This window comes from Balaenoptera borealis (assembly GCF_965194805.1).
Source record: "Balaenoptera borealis genome assembly, chromosome: 11".
Lineage (NCBI taxonomy): Eukaryota > Metazoa > Chordata > Mammalia > Artiodactyla > Balaenopteridae > Balaenoptera > Balaenoptera borealis.
Window position 1 is genome coordinate 21,156,231 of NC_138868.1, and position 20,202 is coordinate 21,176,432.

General features: G+C 35.8%; 1 long non-coding RNA gene across 1 annotated transcript in view; it reads left to right on the forward strand.

Moving 5' to 3' along the window:
- The window catches only part of LOC309606608, a 111,071-nt gene that overhangs the window by 7,370 nt on the left and 83,499 nt on the right, over positions 1–20,202 (forward strand). The window lies entirely within an intron of this gene.

Sequence of the window (20,202 nt, forward strand, 5' to 3'; positions counted from 1 at the left end):
TGAGGCTCTGAGGGCAGAGGATTAGGCCTGGGAGCCCAACCGGCTCCCCCGTGCCTAAGTGGACAGGGAAAGCCCTGGTCCTGTTCCCTTCCGTTCCTTCGTGCCCCTCCCACTGTCTCCCCCAGGGTCTCCCCCATCCCTGCTGGACCCCTAACCGTGGGTGGGTTCTGCTGGGTGTAGAACTCCTCCCCCCCCCCCCCCAGCCACCCCTCAGAGGTGCGGGTCCCGAAGGTCCGGCCTTTAATTTTGCTCCCCCTTGCCTCCCTCCCACTCCCTCAGGACCCGCGTGGCTGGAGGGGCCTCGGTGGGGAGAGGATCAGCCCTGGGATCTCAGAAGATTGCTGGGGGTCCAAGTGGGCAGGGGAAACCTGGCCACGCTCCCTTTTAATCCTGTGCCCTCCCAATGCGTCCCCAATTTCCGGCTTCTGGTGTGGGATCCCTTCCCCTCCCCCAGCCACCCCTCAGGGGTGCCTCCACTTCTCATCCTCCTTCACTCCCCCCACTCCTCATGTCCTACCCAGTCACTGGGGGTTCCTCCCATCCCTTTAGGTGTCCGTGGTCCCTCACCGGTGCCTGGTAGGTGCCCTGGTTGTGAGGAGACTCGAATTCCACATCCTCCTAGTAAGCCATCTTGACTCTGCCCCTCACTGCATTTAATTTATGCAGCTATCTGGTACCAGGGAGAGGAACAAAGTGCTACAAGATCCTAAGACAAGACCAGCTGGTTCTGCCCAGGGGTAGAAAATGCCGACGGTGTTTCTCTTTATCACATTTCTAAGTCGTCATGTCAGCACTTTGGACGCTGCTAGCTGTCACTGTGTGTGAGAACCTCTGGTACGGTCAAAGTAGCTTGCTGAGAGTTTAGCTGTTTTTCTCAGTTCCCATTCAGCAGCCTTTTTATTGTCTTGAGATAGTTTCTGGATTGGAACCAAATCATTGAAATCTGTGAAAATTCAGAGGTGCCGCAGGTTTTCTGTTTATGACCTTTACCACCCCCGAGATGTTCATGGATTCACATCCCACTGAGAAGTTTAGAAGTGCCATTTTGCCCGGGATTCCACTGGCCCCCCTTCCCCAAGCCACCCGTGCAATTTCCATTGTATTTTTAGTAGTTTGACAGAGTCCACTCCCCAGTCCCCTCGCCTCCCACACTGATCCTTCCCTTTGTGGTTTCACGTATCACTTATATAAACCCAGAGGCTAGTTTGTGAAAGTTCTTTCTTTCAATGATGTACCTAAAGCCTCATTGTTTGGTTCACCTTAACTCTACAGGAATGTCCTTTCAGTATTTGCTCTCCAATAGCCTAAAATGCATGATCTGTTATCATCATTCTAAGCTGCTTCTGATCTATGCACATGAGTTGGATTCACTGAAGACTCTGGTTGGCATATACCTCTACCCTTGTCCCTACCCTAGGATCCCTTTTACTCCCTTCTCTTTCCTCTTCACCCTGTGAACACTAGTGTGTAGACTGAGGGCAGCAAGTGGGGAAAATGACAAAAACACAACACTCTTCCCTGCTCCCTGTGGAGCTTTTGGTGAGCAGAGGGAATCTCAGCTGTCATTCCTGAAAACACGTTTGATGTTCTCTTTCTCAGTATTGCCAACACAGAACTCTGAAAATACTTTCGGAAATGCCTCTGAAACTCATAAAGATAAAAGTGTCTTATCACCCGGTGGTAGAGACCACCCTGCCAGAACCAGTTACTGCCACTACTGCTGACACTGTGCATAGAGCTTCTTTTGTCATGGCCAATATGTCAGCCTGAGTTTCCTAACCATTAGTACTTCCAGGACCTTTAAACTCATTCCCTGAAGCCTGACAGCAATTTAACAAGATGTCAATATTCCTGAATGTATTCATCCAGAAATTGCTTGGCCTATACTATGAGAGAACTGTTGTTAGGGAAAAGAAACAAAACTTCCCTGTTTAAAAAGAAAAGTGTAAAAATCAGGCCATATGGTATCAGTTTAAAATTCTATCTTATCTGCGTTACCTATATCCATATAAAATATAGATGATGACTTCATCTCACCTACATCATTACTTAGATGACTCCATCTCACCTACACAGCACATATCTTTATTGGCTGTAACAAGTCATATAATCAAAGAATGAACAAAGAGAGTGGGAAGCTCACATAAGTTCTAAATTGTTAAATTTAAATTCCTTACATATAAGTAGATAAAGCTGAGGGAATGGAAAGAGACCTCCCTCACAATAATCTCTATCCCACACATCCTATATTACTTTAAGTATTAAAGTTTGAATAGCTCTTATTCACAGATTCTACTAGCTCTCATCCTTCTTTACTTTTCAGCATAATGAAAAAGGATTCAGGACATATAAAAGGTCAAGTGCGACAATGACCTTATAATTGCAAAATCCAGGAGCATCTTTGTAATCAGAATACTATTTAATCTCCCCAAAATCATGTCATTGAAGATATTCCTTCTTTATTTAAAAAGGAGAAATTTAAAACTGAATATGATTACTATAGTAAGTGAGAGTAAAATTCATTTTATTTTATAAATTACTGTTTAATAAATACATTCATTATAAAAGAAGAGTAACATATACATCACATGGGGGTATGACTGAAAGGCAACTGACATTTGTGAATCACCCACTATATATGTCCAGAATTATACTGGCAAGTGATAGTTTATGTTTAAAGATGACTTCTAAGAATTCCTCAGTCTCTGCATGTACATCCCTCAATCCCATCAATAGGTGGATGTAGTATCTCCCTCTAGAATTTAAGCTTGCGTTGCGGCTATCTTTTACCAATAGAATGCAGTGAAGATGACACTCTGCCAGATCTGGACTTATGTCTCCAGAGGACTAGCAGCTTCCACTATAACTCTTTTGGAATCTGACTTCCCATGTAAAGAAGCTCTACTACTGAACAGTGAAAGAATATGTAGAGAGAGCCCCAGTCAGATACCAGACATTCCATCTACCCAAGCTGAAGTATTATATATGCAATTAAGGCCATCTTACATATTCCAACATCAACTTTGCTCCCAGTTAAATGCACCAGTCACTAAACAGGTAAGTGACCACAGACAACACAAAATTGAGCAGAAGACATACGCATCAGAGTCTTACTTTCAATTGTTGGAAATGATAAATTATAGTGGTTTTAAGTAACTAAGTATTTGGTGGTTATTTACTCAGTAATAAATATACGAGACAGACTTTGAGACCTGGAAATGGAGACCTGCATAACAGAAACTTAAAATATGTGGTATTGGCTCAGACCCAGGTGATTGCAAGAGGCTGGATGGGCAGTAAAAAGGCTGTTGATTGAGACTGGAGAAGTGATAAGGTGGCTTGCACTGGGAGGCTGAAGGAAGGAAATCCAGTGCTAAGTATCCATGGGAAACTGGCAAAACTGCTGACTGAGTTAGCATAAAATGTAGAAAATGTATCTGACTAAGGAGATACCTATGCAGAATGTCAAAAGTGCCAACTGACTTGATTACCTGTGTGTGAGAAAACATAAGAAAAGAGTTATGAGCTAAGGAGGAAATATTCAGTGTTGAAACAGAATTTAGGGGAAATATTTCCATTTTAGGATTTTCTAGGTGGGAAAGTAAATATTTTTCTAATCCCCAGCCTCAGAGACAGAAATAGCCTCAGGCAAAGATCAAATGCAGGGCACTGCCAGAAAAAGATCAAATCAAGGGTTCTTCTGTAAGACCTCTTTTTAAAACCTCAGAAACACTTAAGGAGTTTTATACTGCATTCTCCCAGCATGAAAAATGTCTTCTAAGAATATTAAGGGCAACACCCCATAGAAACATGGCTTGCAGCCCAAAGTTGAGAAGGGCTGGTCTTCAAGACACTGTAGGTATGGCTTTTACCTAATGAAATGAATTATAATTTGATGCATTAACTTAATACAAAGTTATTAGAGTACTTGTACTAGCTTCAACTAAAGGAGATTATGACATTTCAAAATAAAAAGAGGCTTCTGGCCACCAACTGTTTAGTATATCAGGAAGAAAAAGCTACTCAACAGCAAATAGAAGTTATTTCTTATGATAAAGGAATGGCATCTCAGAGAGCAAGTCTAATAGCTCAGAGGATGAAGCCAAAGGCTGAGGCTAGCCATGGATTAGTGATTCATTCTCACAGGCCAAAACTGGGTTATATTCAAAGAACATTTCCTGTCTGCAGGAGTAGGAGGCTCTGAAAGCAAGCGATGGCTGGATTTTAGAACTGCTACGGAGCTACGTGCTGCCTATCCTTCTTCTCTTTGAAAAAGACTGTCTCTACTGTCCTGCCCCTGTCTCATAAATAATACTAGGTACAGATAACTAGTTTTTTAAATGATCAGATCTCTAGAGGAACTGGACTTGCATCTAGAAAACCTCATCCAAATCCAGTCCTGATGCAGATCACAAGCTATGGACTTCAAGTCTAATGCTATAATGGGATAAGTTTTGGGGAGGTGTTGGAAGGGGGTGGGTAGATTTTTTACATGACAGGGGCATAACTTATTATGGTAGATTTTACTGGGATTGGATCCTAGAAATTTGACCCTTCCCAGGACTGCTTGCCTAAGAGAGGTAGTCTACTTCTCTTATGAATGACCATTGGCCTTATGACTTGTTGAACCAATAAAATGCAACAGATGTGACACGCAAGAGAGTTCCATCCCTGGGTTTTAAAAGGTATGGTCTTCCATTTTTGTCATTTTGATAGTAAGCCTCCATGTAAAATGTTAAGACTCTCCTTCTGCAGAGGCCACAAAGACAAAGAGGTTTAGCATGCTCCTACTAATTCAGCAATCCCATCTGTTGTGCCAGACATTTGAGTGAGGCTATCTTCTATCCTACAATTCAAGTCAACATGCCCCAGACAGTATCACATGGAGTAGAGATGATCCATCCCCACTGAGCCCTATCCAAGTCGTGTAATGAGCAATAAATTGTCGTTTTGTTGTAAGTTATTAAGCTTTGTGGTGTTCTGTTATACAGCAGTATAACATTTTAGTATAGGCCTTTTATGTGTACTCTCTTTCTATTCTCAAAAAAATTATTCTAATATAGCCTTTCATACTTCAAATCACATTCTCCTGTTAAACTACACTGCTGTCCAAATGAAAATATTCATATATTCAGATGACTGAATCAATATGAAGATATTGCACTTGAATTATCTAAATTATCAGCTCATACACCACTTGGCTATGGGTATTCATACATTCATGATGCCATTTAACCTTTAAGTTCTTGGACAGGCATCTATTTGTCTAAGTTAATTTCAAGGCAGTCTACATGGAGTCAAGAGAATTAACTATGTCATCTTTGGAGTTCCCTTCCAGCTGTATGATTCTATGATTAATGCTGGCTCACCTGTTTTCATGGCAGTATCTAATGGTGTTAACTCAACATATGAAAAATCTTATCTTGCAGTGCTCTTTTATAACTATGTATACTTAGAAAAAATAGGAGGCTTAAACTTTTATTTCAAGAATAAAGAAACAGAGAAATGGCAAAGGCATGGCAAGTCAAAATGTAGCAATAAGAAGCATGCACTCTAAGTTCCTAAGTAAGTAATCAACACATATGTGAACATAAATTAACCCATTTCCTTAAGCAAAGTACCACCTTTAAAGTTAGATCATGGAGGTACCACAGGACAAAGTTTTAGTGATTGTAGTTAGTACTACATGCCTGGAACTGCTAGGCACCACTGATTATGTCAAATAATCAAAACAGAATCTTTGGTCAGAAAGATATGTCTCATTACCTGGAATTTATAAATCATTCAAATGTTTTTTTGTTTTTTTTTTTCTCTCTAATTCTTTAAGTTAATTAAAAGTGCTTTAGCAAAGACTTCAGACACTACAAGTTTAGCTTACTGACCCCATCCTGGGTATTCAATGGCTAGGGAGTGATTTAAGAACATAATTATAATAATAAGAGCAACAATACTAATATTAACTAATTTTGTTTTTTTCACGTGTTCAAGGAATTCACATTTTATTCTCACCACTGCCCAGTGAGATAAAAGGACAAAAATTGAAGTTTTCAAGATATGAGAAAGCAGACAAAAATGTTTTAACTTTTTTGGTGTCATATAGCTAGTTACTGAGAATTTTATATATACATTTATATATATATTTAATTAGTTATAGCATTATTCAATCTCATTACTTTATAACTGTGAATGAAATGTACCCAATTACTCTAATGGTTAAACTTTATAAAAATAAAAATCATTTCCCTGGTACATATATTAACAATATTTTACAGATTACACTACAAATTTGTCTGATGGTCACTAGGATAGGAATTATTTCCCAAGTATCATTTAGTTTCTTTGACAGTAAGTATCAGAAAGTGTCCTAATTGACTTACGCATAAATACAGTGACTTTGTGGAAAGATACAGTATAAATCACAGTACTGGAGGAAGCACTCAGTCTTTGAGAAAGACAGGAGATAGGATATCTTTAGAGATCACAGTATTAGGTATTCTACAGTGCTACAAATTACTTATTTCTAGCTGTCTTCTTGCCCTGGCTGTATCCCAACAGATAAAACTTCCTAGAGAGTTAACAGAAAGAGATAAAGATCGAAATAATTCAACTGTCTTAGTAAGGTCTATATGTTGTGAGATGTCGGGGTCTCATTAGTACAAGAACCATCAGAATCAAAAGAATAGAATATGGAAAATTCCCCAGAAAATTACTGAACAGATGAAAGCTAAGCGTATTATATTTTATGGTTAAATATAAGGAAATAAGAGTCCAAATTAAGCTAAGTATTTTGGTAGAAGTTTCATTTGTTGTAGGTAGCATAGCTGGAGCTGGTATCTACACCTTTATATATATATTTTTCACATGCCACTATGAGATTTTGAATATATCTTCAAGAGAAGCAGATTTTTTTTTTCTGGGCAAAGTATTTGTAAATATGTATAAAATCAAGTAAAGTAAATCACATAATTTCTTCAAAAGTAGTAGTTTCATAAATGTGTTTAGACCACAGTATTGTAATTAAAACAGTTTGGAATTTATGAATGAGGAGTTTATCTAAAGTAACAGGTGCAGCAGAGTTAATAGTTACCTTAAAGTTACATGCTCTCTTTTGCAGAAATTAACAGATTTGTTTATAAGTCTAGGTTATATTGGGCAAACTTACAGAGAAAGCAACCAAAATCTATTCCTGTTCTATACTGAATGTTTGTGTCCCTCCTAAAATTAACACTTTGAAACCTAATCCCCAATGTAAGGATATTCAGAGGTAGAGTCTTTGGGAGGTGAATGGTCAAGGGGGTGGAGCCCTCATGAATGAGATTAATGCCCTTATAGAAGAGCTTCTTTATCCCTTCCTCCATGTGAGGACACAGGATGTGTATCCTCACCAGACACCAAATCTACTGGTGCCTTGATCGTGGACTTCCTAGCCTGCAGGAACTGTGAGAATTGAATTTCTGTTGATTATAAGTCACCCACTCTATGGTATTTTTGTTACAGCAGCCTGATCTAAGATAATCTCTTTGAAATCCAATTAAATTTCTTTGAATCCTTTAAAAGTTTACCGGCTTCTTATTCTCTATTTCTCAATGTTCCAATGTTCTATATCTGACTTTAAAATTCCCCAGATCTATTAGCTGCATTTGACTTGATTTTACACACACGTGATTGATTTTCAGACAGAAGAGGACTGTGTAAGAGGTGGTATAGTACAGTGGTCAAGGGTCTGGATCTCTAGACAGACTGCCTATGTTCAAATTTTGGCTCTGACAAGTTTTATGTTAGGCAAGTCCCTTAGTCTTGTCTGTTAAATGGAGACAATAACTGTTATACTGAAGAGCTCTTATGAAGATTAAACTTGTTAATATATGTGAAGTGCACAGAACAGTAACTGGGACATAATGAATGCTATATATACGTTTACTATTGTCATGTTAAACAAGCACAGTGTTATAAGGATTACTCAGCAGGTGTCTGGTGACTATTCACTTAGAGTACTACTGGGTTAATCTGAAGATCTGGATCATCAGAAGAGGATGAATACACGGTCCAGATTAATTTGATTTCTGGGAAAACTTCATGTCCACTTTTCTTAAACTATTATGATAAAACACAGAATATGTATATGAAATAGACAGCAGGTAGCTTGAGTTATTCTCTCGGTATTTAACTCTCTCACTCTCTCCTTTACAGTTGTAAATCCAAAAGACACATTAGGCAAAGTCACATTATTATTTTTTTTAAAGATTTTTTTTTTATGTGGACCATTTTTAAAGTCTCTATTGAATTTGTTACAACATTGCTTCCGTTTTATGTTTTGGTTTTTTGGCCACAAGGCATGTGGGATCTTAGCTCCCTAACCAGAGATCGAACCCTCAGCCCCTGCATTGGAAGGCAAAGTCCTAACCACTGGACTGCCAGGGAAGTCCCCAAAGTCACATTATTTTTAACAGCTGCACTTTGTACTTCTGTAAAGGCACTGATTGCTTAATAGTTAGATTTTCTAAAGTATGTTGCTATAAATTTAACTACCATCAGAGGAGAGTAGGTATTATTTTGAGCTCTTTGATTTTTTTTCTTTTTCAGGCAATGCCATAAAATTCTGTATATTTCTCTCTGAACACATCTAATAATAAATTGAAAAGTAATGTAGGTGTTATGAATTCTATCGATGAAAGAAAGGTCTGGAATCCTACGTACCTACAGATGCTTTTGTGTAGAGATACAGCAGAGGCCTCAGAATGCTGTGATTTCTTTAGTTGCTCATACAATCATTCCCTTATCTAAAAAAATACTCATTGAGTACTTTCTAGGTGACAGGTGATATTCTGTTCTCTGGAAGTAAAATACTGTCTGGTACAGTGTTTTACATGCAGTATTTTACATGAAACACTTCTGTTTTCATGGAACTTCTATTCATAGGAGAAGACAGATAATAAGCAAATGCATAAATATGATCATTTCAAATAAGAAGTCCTGGGAAGAGTATATAACTGTAGAATGTGAGAGAGGGTGACTGGAAGTAGAGCAGTGGTCAGAGAAGTCTTCCCTGAGCAATTCGTATCTCAGCTGAGATCTAAATGATGACAAGAAATCAGACCCATGTGGCTGTGTAGGAAGAAAGCTTGAGAGTAGGAAAGAGTAAGTGCAAAGGCCCTGAGGCAGAGATGAGCTTATAACGTTTGAGGAATTGAGAAAAGACCCAGTGGTTGATGCACAGTGACTGAGGGAAGAGCCATAGGACATGAGATGGGAGGCTGATGCATGGCTTCACCATGTAGGGTCATTTAATAAGTAGCAGGAATTTGTATTTGTATTTTATTTTAAGTACACGTTTTGAGAATTCATTGAAGAGTTTTAAGTAGATTCACAGTATAACTTCATTCATATTTTAAAAATTTATTTGGGTTTTTAGAATAACTGAATTTTGTGGCTGTATTATAATTCTCTCAAAATTACAAAATTGTCAAAAATATATATGACCAGATAGGCAAACCTTTCTGATCCCAAAGGGACTTACTGAACCTGTAGTTCCTACCTCTTCCCTCTAGGATTTCCATATTTGGCTATGTATACCTTAGTATTAGGTGAAGTTTTCACTAATAAAACTATGGTTACTTATTTTTTGTTATTAATTAATGACAAAAAGCTTAATTTAGATAGTAACATTTTCAGAAATATACAGTAATATACAGTAATGTACTCATAAAGAATATTGACAATTTTCAAAGTATCATCTCTGTTTATACAGCTATTGCATACATCAAATCAGAAACAGTGGAAGGAAAACAGATCCACTTATTGCCTCTTCCTCAGAAAACATGCAGTTTATTAGAAAAATATTATGTTTATGAATAAGTTATTATGTAATGGAAATGTGCAAGAAGAGCCTTAGGGTGACACAAATTTCTTTATAGTTCAGATGACAAGATGATATTTTTGTTTAGCAGTGGAGAGGACAAGCAAGAGGTGGTGGGAAAAAAGGAAACTACAGAAGAACAGTAAAATAAAAGGTGACAAAGATGATCCAAGAGCAGAGTGAAGCAAGTTTGGCTAGTAAATTTAATCAATACATGTCCGAATCTCATGGAAAGGACATATTTGAAATTAATAATCTAAGTTTTGTTTGTTTTAAATCAAGTTCTGACACTAAGTATAAAAGTTATTTTCTCTCTCTGACTTTAATTTCTTTCTTATTAAAACAGGGTAGCTGGCCATGCCAAATCCCAGGTTAAAAAAGAAATTAATTCTGTAATTTGTCATAGAGTAAGTTTGTCCACTTCCAATTAATTCTTCAGATTGCAGTCAAGTCAGAGTGCCCTTTTCAAAATGCAAATCCTATCAGGGTACTAGTTTGATCACTTTCCCTTTCACATAAAATAAGACAATAGGGCTCTGCTTGGTATGGTTCTACCTACTTTTCTAGCCATATCTAGAACCACTCTCCCCTGGCTTTCTCTAATTCAGACAAATGACTTTCAATTGCTATTATTCACATCACGCTTCCTCTGACCTCTGGAAGAGGAAGCCTGGAATACTTTTTTTCTCCTCTTTTCTCTTAACCCTACACTTTATTTAATTCCTTGCTCATATTTATATCAGAATCCTCTTTTAGAAGCATCATGTCACTTTCATTCATAGTATCTAACACAGTTGAACCCTCTCAGTTAGTTGTATTGAACTAACCTCTACATACTGCACTAGATTAAGGGTCCATGAAGATAATAGTTATGACTATGTTTGCTTTCTATGTTATTCTAGCACCTCATTTGTGCCTAAAACATGTATATTGAATGGATGAATGGATGAATCAAACAATGAGTAGAATTAATGATGCCAGTGAAAATGAAAAGAATGGATATAAAGTATATTTATGAGAGTGTCTTCTTCCTGATATTCTAATTCCCCACCAACATCTGATAATACTAAAGGTTTTTTTCTTTTTTTCTCAGCTTCTCTCCGAACAATGCAGACACAAGAAAGAACTTGGAAGTGCTATCAGAAATAGCATCATCATTATAATAGTTATCCTCAAAATCATTTTTCTTTATCATTATCATCATCGTGATCACTGCCATCATCGTCACTATTAGAATTACAAATGCATCTCTGTTCAGTACTTTAGCAAAATGGAAATTAAAAGTATATATACATATAGAGCCAAGCATATTTTCCATGAATAAAGAGGATTAATGATCAGAGGGAAGAAAGTGTAAATCTGTAGAATTTATTCATGGTTTGAGATATCATGTGAAAATTTAGCTTTGAAAGTAAGCAATAAAATTAGCATTTTTGAATTTATACCTAGTTTGACACCCTCTGGGCCAGGACAAGGAACAGATGCTGTCAATCCAAACTGCAGCACTTATGTAACACTGTGACATACTTGAGTGAATGTAAGGATTCTTCTCAAAGATCATTCCCTCACAAGGCAATCACTTTTTAGGAGTTGTCCTTCATCTACAATATATGGCCCTCATCACTTAGAATTTAACAAACTATCACTGCACCATGCTATTTTTTCAATCTGAACTTGTTTTCTAGGTATATGAAATATTACCTATTCATAGAAGACTTCCTCCAAAATTGAATATACATGCACACCAAAACCTATAACGGGTTATCATGGACACCTCTAGTTTCCTTTGCAGAAAAAATAATTAGGATTTCTATTTTGCAAAAAAGAGCACCTGTTCAAAACGTTCCCTAAGATAGTCAAACTGGTATCATATATTATGCTTTTGTGTGTAATATTAAATTATAGTAGATTAAGCAGAGTATCATACATGCATTTTTCACAGCATATAATTAAAGTCCAAAATATTTGTTGGGTGAGTGAATGAATGCACTCTACAAGTCAATAATTTATTTCTGCAGTTTCTGTTAGTGATTAAGGTATTTTTCTTCCTAAAAATTCAGTTTGAGGTATACTCACAAAAAAAAACTGACTCATTTCATCTTGTAAAGTATACCATGTTTTTTCAAAGGGAAAGAGTGGTATGTGCACAAATTACTTCTTCAGTAACGTCCGAAGTATAATTTCTCCCTGTATTCAATTGTTTCAATCCAATACCCAAAACATAAATGATAAATTCTAATCTGACTTCTAACTCTTAAATAATAGGTAACTTGAAGTAAATCAACACATCTCTATTTTTTATTATTTTCTACCAATATTAATTTTCTTATTATACGTTTTAATAATAAATGGATAGGTAAATATGGAGCCAAAATGCTCTCTTTTGATTTTTAGACAATTCTTTTGGCTAACATTATGAAGAAATAAAACTTTTGACTAATGAGAATAATTATATTTGAAACAACTGAAATTTATGAAGAGCACATTATAAATAATGCTCAAATTCCTCAGTGAACAAAACATTTTCTCTATTCCTAAATTAAGGCCATTATCATGTAACCATCTCATTCATTCATTTATGTATGGGAGTCTCTGAGAAATTTAAAACTGAGTGATGTATTAAAAATATGGGTGGGTACCTGATGGATGGGTGTACATTTTGGAATCTAACTCCACTCAGAACTTTCAAAACTCAGTTTGAATACCAAAAATTAATAATCTTTTAATTCCCATCTCTTCATTATTTCCTTCATTTTGTCCATGCATTTTCCCCTTGTATAAATGACTAGCATTGGAGATTAAATGCTAAAAATTCACTATTTCAAGATATCCTAATGAGATTTTGGCCTAATTTTTTGAAGTATAACCTTCATATGAAAGTTTGTAAAATACTGATAATTTAAAAAAGTATCTAACTGGTGACTTTCTAAGTGAAAACTAAAACTTGACCTTGACTTTGACTAGCACAATAGCAGTCTTTCATTATGTACAATCATTTAGATCAATTCCTACTCTATAAATATTAGAGATGGGATTAAAATCTTATCTCCCAATTTCTTTTCACTTATCTATGCTGCTTCTATGTGTGAATCTTGATGAATGAATGTAGTTGATTATGAAGGACAAGTAGCTTCCTAAAAATAAGGCAGCATCAGCATGTAGTGGCCATTTACAATTATTTTGGCTGCTCAGAAACTAAAGCCCCTTCTAATACTGTGGAAATCCCCAGTCACATAAAACAAAGTTTCCCTCTCACAAGAGAAGATGTGAAGTGGGGTATCTGTTTTACCAAGGCCTAGAACACACACACACACACACAAATGACTTGGACTTAACCCACCAGCTGTACCAAGTCCAGATCTGGAATTGTAAGCCTGAGATTCAGATAAGCAGAATATGTGTATACCATTCTGGCCATGTTGAGAGAATCAATAGTAACCACATTCAATTTTCAGAGGCAGTGATGTATGACCATATTGAGAAGTATCTCAAGACATTAATAGAAAATTTAGAAAAACAAGCAAGCAAAGAACTGAGGCAATAATTAACATCAGGAAAAACAAAATATTGTATAAGAATGAAAACATGTTTATGTCCATTATGTGGTGCAACTGTGAACAATAACTATACAGTCCAAAAATTCATTCATGAAAAATATGGATTTAAGTAAAAATCGGGATATTATATTACAAAAATGAGGAAGAGGAAGGGGTAAAAAACAAGAAAAGTTACAGCTTCATCTTCTAAATTTGGAAGTCTATATGTATATCTATATATATATAGGATTTCCAAAGAAGCAGAACAAACAGGATGAGTATATATATATATACTTAGATAGAGATGGAGGGAGGGAGGGGGAGAGAGAGAGAGTGAGAGACAGAGATAGAGACTGAGAGACAGAGAAAGAGATTGAGATGTATTTGAAAAAACATAGCTCACATAATTGTGGAAGCTTGGCAAGTTCGAAATCTGCAGGGTAGGCCAGCAGGCTGGAGACCCAGGAAAGAGCTGCAGTTCAAGTCCAAAGGCAGTCTGCTGGGAGAATTAATTCTCACATGGGGAGGTCAGTCTTTTTCTATTAAAGATTTCAACTGATTGGATAAGGTTCACCCACATTATGGAGTGTGATCTGCTTTACTCAAAATCTACTGATTTAAATGTTAATCTCTTCGGACAAATACCTTCAGAGAAACATGTAGAATAATGTTTGACCAAATATCTGGATACCATGGTCTAGCCAAGTTGACCCATGAAATTAGCTATCAAAATATATAATATCTAAACCTGAAAAATCAAGAAGTAGTATAGGGAGGTGGGATTAGAAATTGGGAATGGTGAAATAGGGGACTGTGTTTTTTTCATTTTAAGTCTGATAATTTTTACTATTTGACTCTTTAAACCTACATGGAAAGATTACCTGGATAAAGATAATAAATTTAAAATATTTTAATAAAATTTAAAAACTCAAGTGGTCATCATGAATATGTCAGATGTATATTAAGTGCCTTTGTCTTTCACCTCCTCCTAAGATAAACAATGGAACAATGACAGAATTTATAAAATCATCCATCTACTCAGGAAAATGAGGGAAATAGTTGTTAAAGTTGAGTAGATTGTTTATTGTGTTTGTTATGTTAATCTCTGCAATTTACTCTATTTTAAAAATACTTAAGAGAACACATATTTTAGCCCATAGACAACTGAAAATAACAATAAGCAACATAAAGGATGAACAGTTTCATTGAGTATGACTGCTCACACTGGAGAGCTGAACTAGCTTTGGAAGTTCCTCATCACAGGGATCCTACTAGTCCACAAAGACCATCTCATCTTACACACACTGAGGAATCTGCACTTCCTCCTTTCCCGTCTCCCTACAGCTAGGCACAGTTTTATGGCTTGTAATAGCAAGAAGGGGCGAGAAGCTTCCTGTTTCTCACCGTGAGGACAGTAACCAGAGTTGCAAGGTCATGTTCTTGAAGCAGGAGTGAGGACGGAGTGAAGTGATATGTTCTCAGCCTGCTGGCAGCTCCAGCTGTTTCCTCTTCAGACTAGTTCAAGGCTGTGGTTTTGGGAATTGTTGCTAGAAGCTTTGCCTTGAGGATAATTTGCAAGTCCTCTTAAACATTTTAAAAACCCAATATCGATTTAATCTTTTTTTCTGTATTATAAACCAGAGTGCATGTTTAAGGGGATGAGCTGAAGTGGAAATATAGCTGTTGCTGAAGTAAATTTAATGGGTGATACAGGAAACAGCTTGAAACAGAGTAGGTATGTAAGACACTAACCAGAACTGGAATACAGGAGAAGAAAGATGCAAAACCCAGTATAGTCAAAGACAATGGAGGAGTGTTTTTTAGCAGGGACGGGCGTGGGGGGGAGCCTGTGCTCACCTATTCACAGAGGGAGTGCAATATAATGGGAAAAACAGGGATTTTGAATAGGCTTGAATTTGGGGTTCTGACTCAATTATTTCTGAAGGCAAGAGGCGTTTTCTATTTTATAGATTATAAAACTGGGTTCTGAAAAAAGAATCAAGGTGTGCTTGAAACAGATATTCAAGGTGACTTAACATACATTATTATTTAGTCTTCCTAACAATGCTTTTTATATTATTTATTTTTAATTGAAGTATAGTTGATTTACAATATTATATTAGTTTCAAGTGTACAATGTAGTGATTCAATATTTTTATAGATTATACTCCATTTAAAGTTATTGTAAAATATTAGCTGTATTCCCTGTGTTATACAATATACCTTGTAGCTTATATATTTTACACATAGGAGTTTGTACCTCTTAATCCTCTACCCCTATTTTGCCCCTCCCTCCTTCCCTCTCCCCACTGGTAACCATCAGTTTGTTCTCTATATCTGTGGCTCTATTTCTGTTTTGTTATAGTCATTCTTTTTTTTAGATTCCACATACAGTGATAGCATACAGTATTTACCTTCCTCTGTCTGACTTACTTCACTAAGCATAATACCCTCTAGTCAATCCATGTGGTTGCAAATGGCACAATTTCATCCTTTTTTATGGCCAAGTGATATTCAACTGTGTGTGTGTGTGGGGGGTATATATAAATATGTATACATATGTATATATACACACGCATGTATATCTGTATATAGACACACATATGTGTGTATATATATATATCACATCTTCTTTATTTGTTCATCTGTTGATGGACACTTAGGTTGCTTCTATATCATGGCTATTATAAATAATGTTGCATGAACATTGGTGTGCATGTATCTTTTTGAATTAGTGTTTTCATTTTCTTCAGATAGATACACAGGAGTGGAAAATAATGAAATTAGAACATTTTCTCACAACATATACAGAAATAAACTCAAAGTAGATTAAAGACCTAAATGTAAGACCAGAAATCATAAACCTCCTAGAAGAAAACATAGGCAAAATACTCTTTGACATAAATCATAGCAATATTTTTTTTTGAATCTGTTTCCTAGGGCAAAGGAAATAAAAGCAAAAATAAACAAAGAGGACTTAAAGTTAAAAGCTTTTGCACAGCAAAGGAAACCATCAACAAAACGAAAAGACAACCTACTGAATGGGAGAAAATATTTGCGAATGACATGACCGATAAGTTGTTAACATCCAAAATATATAAACAGCACATGCAACTGAATATCAAAAAAAACTCAATTAAAAAATGGGCAGAAGACCTGAATCGATATTTTTCGAAGAAGATATACAGATGGCCAACAGGTACATGAAAAGATGCTCGACACCGCTAATCATCAGAGAAATGCAAATTAAAAGCACGAGATGTCACCTCACATCTGTCAACATGGCTATCATCAAAAAGTCTACAAATAACAAATGTTGGTGAGGATACGGAGAAAAGGGAGCCCTAGTACACTGCTGGTGAGAATGTAAATTGGTGCAGCTATTGTGGAAAACATTATGGAAGTTTCTCAAAAAACTGAAAATAGAACTATTATGTGATCCAGCAATAACAATCCTTTATAGTTAGAGGCCACTCTCTCCCAGTTAGAGATTGGAATAATGATATTTACAGGGTAGGGCTAAGTAACATGCACAAGGTTACTAAACTCGCAAATGACAGAAGAGAGTAAAAAGTTAATTCTTTTTATACTCCAAATCTTGCCCATTTTTACTCCACTATGCTTTACGATTACTGCCTTTCTCTCCTTCCTTCTTACATCTCTATTTTTTACAAGATTGGTGAATAGGAGAAGAGGGTCTGAGTTATTACAGGTATTTGTGTTTGTACGTATGTATCCATATATTTATGTAAGCATTAAAGGAATTAGAGGAATTCCATTATAAGAAGTGTAAGATAAGGTTCCTGGCATCAAAGAGCCTGGACTCCATATAGGGAGAGTATTAAACCATTAATACAAAATTCAAGAAGGTGAGAATTACTCAGAAATGAGCAATTCAGAAAGCATATGCTACCATAGTTCTGTACAAACTACGTGTGCATCAGTGCCTGATTGGTTCATTCTGGATAAAGAGTCTAGAGACTGACCAATCAATACTCTTCAGTGAATCACACACCATTCAGACTCTGTTCTAAAGAGCCAAAAAGGACCATGAATGAAAGGCAAGTTTAGCATCCACTTAGCAACCGTATACTAGTTGTTACGGAAATAATATGTGAAAATAGGGCAGAAGCCCATAACAAGAGTCAGAGAACACATAGTACAAATCTGGGCTTACTGGGAGGAAATAGTTGAGGGGGAAACCACAAGAATGTGTGACTCGGAAAAATCCAGGAAAGAGAAGAGAGCCAAGGGCACATTCTAGAAGATTCAGAATCAAAGATTCCAAATGAATGCTTCATGCTGAGAAGAGTGGTAGTCAGAAATTAAGATCAGATTGTTTAAAGCCTGCCTAAGTGCTAAGGATTTTGAGCTATATAAAAAGCCAGGAACCATTAAGGATTTTTTGTGAAAAAGTATAATTTTTAAAGATTAGTTTTTAGGAATCCAATAGGAGTTAATTTTATTGGAGTTATATATATATATATATACACACACACATACATATATATTTAGTTTTCTTTAAGCAATTTAAAAATTGCCAACAGAGGAAAACATGGCAGTGGCTATATGATCACCTTGGAGCAGAAGAAACACATAAGTGGTCTTTCCTTACTTCCTGAGCTACGTAATAGTACGCAACTATTTTCCAGGAAGGAGGGTGGCATAGGTGTAGGTAGATACCTTTCCAGGTAACTCCACAGATAAGGTGTAATAAGACACTGTAACTAAGACACTGAAACCTATATGCATAGATTGAATAATCTAGCCTGCAAGGTGTGTGGATATGCTCTGCACACATTATTACAAAATTTTTCAGAAAGCCTTTAAGGAGGCGTGTCTTTTGTCTTCTCCAATTCTCTTTTGACTTCTCTCTCTCTCTCGATACATATATTTGAGTTCTCAAATACTTACATTGTCCAGTATGAAGATATATTTTTCCTGCTTGGCAATGTAAATATTTGAGTTAACAATTCTTAGTGTAGACTATAAAACATTACCTTCAACAATATTTAGGTGAAGAAGGCCCAAGAACTTAGTTGGTCAATGAAATCAACAATTCACTGATAAATAAGTCAAGTATTAAAATTCCAGAAGAACTGAATACTGTACAAAAATTCGTTCTTTTTTTTCAAAGTTCTCAAAGAGGCTATACATACAAAGATTATTAGACTGAAATTGAGTCAGTCTTGAAGAGGCTATACATACAAAGATTATTAGACTGAAATTGAGTCAAAGACCTAGAGAGAGCTTAAACATCTTTGGTCCAAGTTTATTCTGTCATAAGGGATGCATAATGGATGTGGCTGGTTATAAGATTCAAATGTAAATGTCTTCATTTCTCTTTTTGGGGGAAAAAACATATTGGAAAGAACTCTGTTGTCTAGCTAAGTAATCTTTCATAAAAATTTTTCTTTTATGAATATTTTAGTTGAAATATTCAGAAATAGTCAGAAATGCATATGGCATATGCCAATTAAGTCTGTTAAATCTGGAATAGATAAATACATGTATATATCTGTAAACAACACATATATAACTTCTGAAATGACACAGATTACAAAGTGAAAATGCATTGAAAAATGACATTTTCCCAGATGAGATTATGTCAAAAATAAATGGTGGAGGGAAATATAAGAGAGAGAACAAAAAACATATGTAACCTTATAAACCGTCTTATTAGAAATTTATAAAACTCAGTACATGTATAACTTCCTCTCAAACAATCTTTAGAACACATTGCACATGTTGTTCCTTGTGACCACTGTATATCCAGCAATATTTTTAAAAAATCCATTGCCCATGAATGAATATTACAGAGGTAATCAATTCATTGTGCAAATAAAAGAAGGGAAGAATGAACTAACATATATTTTATGCAATAAAGTCAGGGTTTATTTTATAATTGAGGTTTAGATATGCTAAGTAAATGTTCAAGGTCTTAATGCTAATAAGTGGCAGAATCACTAGTAATAGTCAAGTCTTCCTGGTGAGCATATCAACTTTTTTTCCCATTTATTAAATCACCTCCCACTCTTAGGCTTAATAGGACAAACAGAGACTATTAAAATTCTGATTTGCAAATGAAAAATGTACATTCTTGGAAAAACTGGAAAATAAAGAATTCCAGTAGAAATTAAACAAATGTTACCAGTATATCCACTACTTGTAATATGCAGCTTCTACTATGAGATTTCTATGCACATATTTATTTAATTTTACATACTTGGACTCTTTCTATAGATACCTCTTTACAACATACTTTTTCCCTTTTGTAGACATTTTCACATGCCAATAGTATTATCCCACATCATTATTTTAATGGATTCATGAAGAGATTTATGTATTTAAATATATATTACTGGATATTTGTCATTTCTAACTTTTATTATCAACAATGCCATGATGAACATGCTTTCAGCCACCCCTTTATGCATATCCCTAATTAGATTCTTATAATAAATTCACAGAGAGTTTGTTCAGTTGAAAGGAGATGCACTTCTCAATTTACTGATATATTGCTAAATTACCTTCCCAATGTTTTTACCTGTTAAGATTCTCAAAAATAGGATATGAAAGCATCCATAGCCCATCCATACTGTTGCTAAAACTAGGTAAGAACTTTACCAGCAAAAAAGCTTTTCCAGTCTTATGTGAAAAAATACTACCTCCAGGATTGAACTGGCATTTCTTTGACTCTTAGTGATGTTGGGAATGCTTTTATTGGCTTATTGGGTTTTTGTATATCTTCTTTTATAATAGACTAATTTAAGCCTGTCTATCTATTGGGGTTTTCAGCTTCTTTTTAAA